This window comes from Ictidomys tridecemlineatus, chromosome 9 (genome assembly GCF_052094955.1).
Source record: "Ictidomys tridecemlineatus isolate mIctTri1 chromosome 9, mIctTri1.hap1, whole genome shotgun sequence".
Taxonomy (NCBI): Eukaryota; Metazoa; Chordata; class Mammalia; order Rodentia; family Sciuridae; genus Ictidomys; species Ictidomys tridecemlineatus.
The window spans coordinates 2,920,029-2,929,067 of NC_135485.1; positions in this window are offsets into that span (position 1 = coordinate 2,920,029).

Genomic DNA, 9,039 nt, shown 5'->3' on the forward strand with positions numbered 1-9,039 from the left:
CCCTCTCAGTGCTCCTGCAGGGCCGTGCTCCCTCCCACTGCTCCTGTGAGGTCATGCGCCCTCCCAGTGCTCCTGCAGGGCTGTGCTCCCCTCTCAGTGCTCCCACAGGGCCTGCTCCCTCCCACTGCTCCCCCGGGACCCAGTGCCCTCCAGAGCTCCCGCGGGCCGTGCTCCCCCTCGGTGCTCCCTGAGGCCCTTCCAGACCCCTCCAGCTCCGTGGCTGCTGCCTTCCTTGCCCTTCCTGGGCTGCAGGTCCCACCCATCCCACCTGCCTCTGCCACACTCTCTGTGTCCCTGTCCCTCTTCATGAGCACACCCATCATCCTAAACCCAGACGACCTCACTTTAATGACATCTGCAAAGACCCCATTTCCAAATAAGGTCACAATCACAAGCACCTGTGGCTGAGACTTCAGCAGACGTGTTTGGGGACACAATCTTACCCACATGGTCTGACTGTCAACGTGGGCCCTCCAAGGAGGCTCAGCAAGCCCAGCACATTCCAAGAACCAAGGTCACCTTCTCACTTAGTCCCCCAGGAGGCGTGTGACAGTGCCTCGTCTCCTGCAGACCAGGTGACCTGGTATGCAGGGACACAGGACACACAGCCTAGCCCGGCGGGGAACTTGCTCCAAGACCCTGGGCCCACACCTGCCCCTTCAGCCACCTCCGCGTGCTGCTCATTCCCATCAGGGTAGCCCCCTGTCCTGCTCAGGCATGGCTGTCCCAGCTCGAAGAGGGGACCTGAGGTCCAGCAGCTGGCCACGGCATTCAGTCAGGGTGCACCGTGGCCCCCCAACACGCCAGCAGAGGAGCTGAGCCTGGGGACGTGCAGGGCGCAGTGATGATCTGAAGATGCCCTGGGCAGAGACCCCTGCTGGCCACCACAGGCCGTGCAGCTGTGGCAAGTCTCCCAGCCAGTGACAGGAGGGATGGGAGAGGCCAGGGTCTCCCAGCCTCCTGCCAGCTCCGCCCCGGGAGCCTCCAATTCCAGCACCAGCGAGGAACACCACTGTGCCTCCCTCCAGAACCAACACCGGAGCCTCCTGTGGATGAGGACCAAGGGGACAGGGGCCGGTTAAGAGCTCTGGGAGAGAATGTGCCCGCACCACGATGTTGTCCCCATGTCTCGCATGAGTGGTGACAGAGCCTGAGCCACACTGGACACCAGGCCCGGCCTCTCCCTCCAGTTCCTGGTGGTTCCCAGAGCCAGTGAGCGGCCTAGGTGCTCCCACAGCCTGCCGCAGCCGGCTTGGCCGCTGGTGACCCTCCCCAGGGGTGTGCTGGGTCCCGGGAAGCCACCTGCTCCTGTTCAGGTGACTGGAGGAAAGCCATGCTTGTGCAGGAGGACCACCCAGGATGAGGAGAGCCCTGGCCCTGTGGGGGGTCTGCCCCCAGCCAAGTCCTCAGGAGGACAGGGGACCCCAGTGCAGCCACCGAGGCAGGTGGAGAGAACGGGGATCATGCTGTGCGTGCCACAGATTCTCTACGGGGTGCACACTCTGCAGAATGGGGTGTCCTCCAGGCCCACGGTCTACGTTGATGGAGGGCAGAGGCTGGGCAGCTGGAGTGGAGGTGGCGTGGGTGCTGGGTGGTGGACTTTGATGCTTTCCTTGCACTCAAGCCTTGTCCTGGGAGGTTCTGATCCGCTGCTTCCCCGGCCTGGCTCAGCGGCACCCTAACCCCAGCCAGGGGTGCAAGTCTCTATTGCAGCGAGGCCAGAGTCGCCCACTGAAGGAGCGGCTCCTCCAGGTGCCGTGGTCATCTCGCTGTTCCCCATGAGCAAGCTGTGGGCAAGCCGTGGGCCTGCGCTCTCGGTGGTGTGCTCTGTGTTCCCAGGGCTCGCGGGCATTTCTCTCTTGAGACTTGGTGGCCCTCAGTGCTCAGGAGCTGATGCCATCATTCAGGAATTCTAGACAGACCTGTGAAGTGCCTGCCAAGGGTGGAGGGTGCCAGAGGGCAGGTGGAGCTCAGGGGCACGGCGTCGGTGAGCACGTGCAGGCACACGTGTGGGCACAGGTGGGCACGTGTACCGGCGGGTGACGTTTCAGCAAAGGGTTTCAGACAGTCTGAGGGGTGACGGAGACAAGCGTCTGCAGCCAGGTGGAACCAGTCATGGGACATGCCTAGGCTGACCGGAGAGGACCTCTGTGACGGCGGGGTCCTAGGGCCACACTTAGGCAGTGGGAGTGGACACTGACCTGCAGGGAGACCGAGAGAATTGGCCAGGAGGGTCCCTGAGCGCCCCGGACATGAGGCCTGATGAGAGGAAGGACAGCCACAAAGGAGATGGAGCAGCAGGAGCTCGCCCACGCCCACGGCGGCCGGCGGGAAGAGAGCCAACTGGGCGGCAGGGAGGGAGCAGCCGGCTTCCAGTTGGCTGGCAGGGAGGAGCTCGCAGGGGCAGGGAGCGAAGGGGCTGGGAAGGCGACCTGCACAGCTGAGCCCCTGCAGGCTCTTGCTGGCCAGGCCAGTGAGACCCTGGTGCCCAGTACCTGGCCATGCTTGACCCCAGAGGCCTGGAGGGACAAGCCAGTGGCTTCTTGGGGGCAGACAGCAGCAGGCTCCCCACCCGGGTTCCCGGGCAGTGTGGGGACCCCCCATGCCTGGGGTTGGCTCTAGGAAAGGAGCCGAGGCCACCAAGACTGGCTAGGCCCCCGATTGCTGTGCGGGGCTGGCGCGGCTCCTCTGCTCCCCCAGGGAGCCTGTGTCTCCTGCGCCATCTCTGAAGCACTGGCTGGTAATGCCAGCGGGGTCCTGCCCTCAGGACGCCTTAGGAACCCCTCGCCCTGGCTCTGGGCTGTGACAGAACAGGGAGGCAGTGACAGGGAGCACCGCCTCCCCGCATGTCCAGGAAGACGTGACCCTGAGCCCTGAGAGGTGACGCTGCAGCCTGCCTTGCCTCCTCCTTGCTCTGCTTCTGTCTCGTGGGATTTAAACAGAGGGGGCAGCTCATCTGAGGGATGGGTGCTGAGCAGGGTGGAGCAATAGACTCTGCCCTGGATCCTGAGGACCGCCAGGGTTTCAAAGGACCCGGATTTCCAGCCCATTTTCACCAGGACAGCAAACCTGGTGGCCGACAGACACCTCCTGAGATCCTGGCACCTGGGGACGCCGTCTGTCCTCTGCAGAGCACCCACTCAGGAGGCAGAAGCTCTGGCCAGCTCCTGCATGGTGGCCAGGCCTTTACTGCACAATTCTGTTGGTCGTGAACCAACCAGGTTGCCAGGCAGGACCGTGGCACTCAGCGACCTGCTCTGGAGGGTAGCAGGAAGGCAGCTGTGGTGAGGCCCGGCCCAGAGCTGGCAGCCTGGCTCTCTCCGGCATGGCAGGGCCACACCTGGGCCAGGGCCTGCAGCTCCGGCCTGGTCATCACGCCATATTGGTACAGCGTCTCGGTTCTGTTCAGCTGGGGGGGTGGACCCGCCCAAACAGGCTCTGTTTCCCTTTATTGAATTCAGTGACGTTGGATTTATGGAACTGACATTTCTGATGACAAAAATTATCTGTGGGGCCAAATAAAGACGGACGAGGCTCTGAGGCCACTCAGGAGGCGATTTCGGCCACTAATCCCGCTCGCGGGTGGCTTATCGCATCCTGGGGTGGTGTCATGCGTAGGGCTGGGGTATAAAGTGCCCTTTTGGGTTTTTCTTAAGCTGACATTAGTCAATTGTGTATAAATCTAATCTCAGCTAAAAGGTAGATAGTCCACAGCCACAGGGCGAGGCCACCTCACGCGGCCCGAGCGCTGCGTCCAGCCAGACACAAGCCGGGAGGAGAAAATGCTGTTCTCCCGACTAATCAATTACATTTGGGTAATTGATCGTATATCAGTATTGATGAAAGCCCATAATATGGGAGTTAGAAGGGAGTGGGTTCGCAAAGATTAGATTGTAGAGGAGAATGGAAGGAAAAATGAGTCTCATAAAATCATCTGAGAGTGGTTCATGGTCTAATGCCTGGGCGGCCACGAGACTGGCCCTGGTGGCTCCTCTCCTCTCCCTGAGTCCTGTCCACCTGGGGAGAGGGGACCAGGCGACTCGAAGAGAGGGATGGGAAGGCCACAGAGCCGCCCGCAGCTGCAGGGATTGTCAGAGGGAAAGACGGAGGACTTGGCCAGGTCCCTCAGAGGGAGGCTCACAGTGGACAGTTTTAAGAAGACAGGGACCAGGGAAGGACCACTCCCGTCCACAATGAGACCAGCCCCCAGCAATGGGTTCCCTGCCAGGGCTCTCACCCCCTCCCCAAAGGCCACGCAGATAGGGAGCCACCGGCCAGGGCGGTGCCCAGTCTCCAGGTGACCTTTGCGGTCATCCTTAGAGTCCAGGATTCTGGAGAGCCCAAACCAACCCTGAGGACGGGGGCCGGGAGGGCTCATGCACAGGACCCAGCTGGTGGCCGACACAGGGATGGCTGGGCCCCCCATTTCCAGGGGCGACCCTCACCCTCTCCTTCCCCACCTCGCCACCCGCACGACCTCCCCTCGCCCAGCCTCCCCTCGCCCAACCTCCCCTTGCCCAGCCTCCTTGGGCCGGAGCCCTCCTCAGCTCCTCCAGCAGCGAGCCCTTGGCCTGGAACGGCACCAGCCTCCCCTGCTGGAAGCCAGCCGGCCAGGGAGGCCAGAGGAAGAGCCAGGCCGGCCACTCCTCCCCGCTCAGCCACCCCACCCCAGGCCCTCCCCATGGCCGACAGGTTTCTCTGGTGACCACACTACCAACATCAAGGCCAGGTCCTGTTGCTCATTCATTCCTTCATTGCCCAACGCGCCTCAGCGGCTGCCCAGAGGTGCAGAGGACCCAGGGCGCAGAGCCGCCCCACCGGGGAGCTCACAGGTCACCAGGACCACAGAGGGTGGGCGCCCCCTCAGCCAGGCGAGGCCCAAGGACTGCCCCACTGCCCACCCAGCCTGCTCTCAAGTCCCTCCGCCTCATGCCCATCATCACGGCACCTGGCCGGCTGTCCACCCCGCCACCTTCTAGTCTCCTAAGGCGCCGCTGCCTGAATCCTCACGCTCCACTGAGATGAATCCAGAGAACACAAGATGTGCCACTTAACCATCTTTAAAGAGAGGACTTCGTCGGGGTTCTGTGCTGGACAGTGGAGCCAGCTGCTCACTAATCCCACGGCATGTCGACCACCCACCCGCAGCTACCCTCCCATCTCCCGCCACCGCTTTCCGCGGTACGGACCTGGTCACCTACCTACTCCTCCGGGGCCCATTCTTCCCACTTGTGTTGACATTTGAATACTCCTCACATATTTAATTCCATTTTCCTAAGAAGCCCTTTCTTTTTCTCTAGGCCTTTAATTTTACTTGTAGAGTTATACAAAGTGAAATAGTTAAATGAAATTTCCTTTTTAAAATAGTTTGATTTTCTTCCAATTTTATTTTTACATCCTTTTTTAAAAATATTTTTTCTAGTTGTTGATGGACTTTATTTTTATTTTATTTATTTATATGTGGTGCTGAGAATCGAACCCAGTGCCTCACACATGAGAGGCAAGTGCTCTCCCACTGACCCCGGCCCTGGCCTACTTTTTTCATCTGTGCTGGGTCTTGTTTGCTCTCTCTCTCTTTACCAGGCTCCTGAGAGACGCATCTCTCTGGCGAGTCCTGGGACCAGCTCTGGGGCTTCGTCATGCTTTCTGTGGCTCAGTGGCTCTGCTTTCTGTTTATCTTTGACCTCCGTCATTCTCATCTGTAGGTCAGTTTTCTGTCACTGTGACAACATAACTGAGAAAAGCAACTTAAAAGGTAGAGGACTTATTTTGGTTCCTGGTTTCAGACATTTCAGTCCCTGCTGTGTGGCCCCAGCGCGATGGGCCTGTGGTGAGACAGGACATCATGGCGGACGGCTCGTGGTAGAGCAGGGCTGCTCATGCCGCGGAGCAGCAGAGGGGGAGGAAGAGAGAACACGTGGTCCCTAAGGGCATGTCCCCCCAGGACCCACTCCCTCCAATCCCACCGCCTGTAGCCTCCACCACCTCCCAGTGGTTCCTTCAGCTATGAATCCACCAAATGGACTAATCCACCTCGAGGTGCTACCACTCGCTTCCCACAAGGCCACCCCTGGACTCTGGGGACAAAGTCCTCGACACGGGAGCTTTGGAGGACATTCCAGATCCAAACCATAGTATCTCTTTTCAAAAATCCTTTCCGAGGGTGACTGACCAAGGCCGGGTCTCCGGCCTCTCTTGTCCAGTAGCGAGTGTACTTAAGGTTGTCCTGTGTCCCTTGGCGGAATGCCCTTCCCACGCTCTCGGATCAGCCTGATTTCAGGTGCCATTCCTTCAATACCCAGGGATGTCGCAAGGTCTGTCTCCCAGAGCCACTGCCCTCCTCGCTGTCATGGTGAGAGCGCCCTGGGTTTCACTGGGTGTGTCCCGGCAGAGCCAGGTGCCACGGCCCGCAGCCTTGAACCAGCGTGGCCTGTCGTGGCCTGTCGTGGCCCAAGAGCCTTCTGGCCAATGGGAAGCCAGCAGAAGTGTGGGCGGAGCCTGTTGGGCACGGTGTGGGGCGAGCGGTGCGGACCTTGCGGTGGCTCAGCTGGGGTCAGCCAGGAGCAGGACCAAGACCTGGGCCCTCGCAGGGGGTCCTGCTGCTGACCGCAGTCCCGACGTTCATGTGGGAAGTAAGCCTCCCGCACAGGCCGCTGCCCTGGGGCGCAGGGGCAGCTCGGCCTCTGCTCCAAGTGGAGAGGAAGGGAGAACTTAGGATTCGTGATTTTCCTAGAATATGATGAGTAAAAATATCTACCTTTTAAATTTTTCTTTGTAATTAAGCACATTTCCCATTTTTTAAATTGCTAAATGAGTCTTTGAAAAAATATGGCGTCTACTTCAAGCTGGAGATGTTTTAGGAATGTATGAAGTTGAATTTGCAGACATGTGGTCCGTGTCTCTCAACCTGACTGGTCCTTTGCTGTCCACCACGTCAGTCTGGCCCTGAGAACAAGGCTTTCCCTCCCCGCTGGGCCCTGTGGCCCTGAGGTTCTCCTGGGCTTTGGGAACTTGGCTGTGTAGCTCAGTGGTGGGCGACAGATTCATCATGTTATTTTATTCACGCGTCGTTCTCGTCACTGTCCTCCGTTCCTTGCCCATTTAACGCGGGGACCCTCGTTTCTAGCTCTGGTGCTGACCATGGGCCCTCCGTCCCCCGTACACGTGTGAGTGGCATCTCCAGACACCTCTGTATTTTCAAGCACCGTCACCTGTCTGTAGCGCCCCTCTTTCTGGTCTTTTTGGGGGAGCACAGCTCACCTCATCTGCTTGCAGGGCGTCCACCAGCACCATGACCACTTCTTATTGCGGATCCTGGGTGTCGGGGCTCTGGGCTCCAGGGCAGAGCCCCTTCCTCTGGGCACTTTTTCAGTGACAGATGGCACACCACGGCCATGGACACTCCCTCAGTTTCGTGAGTGTCCCCAGAGGCCCACGTGTTGCCGGTGTGAACCCGGGAGGTCTGCTGGGAGTAGGTCTGGTGGGAGTCCTTGGGCACTCGGGGGTGTCCTCAAGAGAGATCGTGGGACCCCGCCATGCTCTTGCCTGTGCTTCCTGGCAAGAGATGTGACGCTCACTGTGAGAAGTGTTCTGGCCATGGCCACTTGCCCTCACCAGAGGCCAAACCAGCGTACCCACCTGGTCTTGAACCCCTGAAATGGTGGGCCCCATAAACCTCTGTCTCCACCAAGCCAGCGCCTCTGCCATTGTGCTGTAGTGACTTGCGCTGACCAGCACGGCCTGAGACTCCTTCCCTCCAGTTTGGGAACCTCCTGGGCTTCCTGCACGGCCCCCTGCAGCTTTGCGGTCCCTTCCAATCCACCCGCTGCTCTTCCTCTTCCTCTCTCTCCCTGTCGCTCGCCCTGGGGCTGCTGCTGTCCCCGGCTCTCCTCCGCACGCCTCCTCCTGACAGACACACGCTGCATCCTGAGTTCTTCTTCCACCTCGTCCTCCCCACGCAAATTCAGAATCCAGGGACACGTGTCTCTCCTGAGGTTCAGCCAACGAGTCAGGATTTTTAGATCCTCGTTGAGGTGTGTGTCCATCTCCTGGCCCCATCTCCTGGCCCGTGTCCTGCCTGCACTTGCTCCTGGAGCAGAGCTGCCTCCCAGGGGCTGTGGGTCTTTGCTGCCGTTGCAGCGTGGTCTTCCCACTGCCTGGATGAGGCAAAGCCAGCCCTGGAGCCTGGGTCCCCAGTGGGCCACCTTCCAGAGCCACAGCAGCGATGCCCTCGAGCTGCCGTCTGGGCCTGCTGGACAGCTGAGATTCCACAGCAGCCACCAAAGGGCCTCCCGCGAGCCACCTACAGACTGTGGGCATCCCGAGGGAGGCTGCAGAGCGCGTCAGGCCCTTGTCATCCCCAGCCCGTCCCCAGCTCTTGCCACAGCTCCCCCGTACCACCTGCCCACAGCTCCCTGACCAGCTCCCTGGCCAGCTCCCTGTCCTGTCCCCTCCCCCAGCCAGCTCCAGCCCCTGACTTGAACTAGAGACTCCACCGATCATGTCCACCTCAAACTCCTGGCCTGACAGCTCTTCCCTGGGCAGTGTGAGTTGGCAGGGTGGGGGCCGCGGCTGCCCCGTGCACGCGCCTGCCGAGGGGCTGGGCAGGCAGGACAGGCCTCGCTGCTGCACCCCGCCTGTAAGGCAGGGATTGGGGTCCCTGCTCCATGACTGGAGGGATGAGAGAACCTGCCCACAGTGACCCACACGTGGGAGGGCCAAACAAATGCTCACGTCAGCAGCACCAGAGGCCCGGGCCAGCGGCACAGGCCCTGAGAGTCGAAGACGCTCGCTCTCAGAGGCACGTGTCCTGTGCTCGACAAGCTGGGAGCCACTATCCAGATGTGACACACCGTGACTGGTGGCCACCAGAGCCCTGCCCTGAACCTCCCGCACAGGTCACGCTGGGTGCCAGCAGTGGGCCTGCTCCTCGGCGTGGGCCGTGCACCCTGAAGCCTCCCACACAGAGCACAGGCTGCCCGGGGCCGGGGGACAACGCTGGCTGGTGGGGCGGGGATCACGTGGGACACTGTTTCCTGA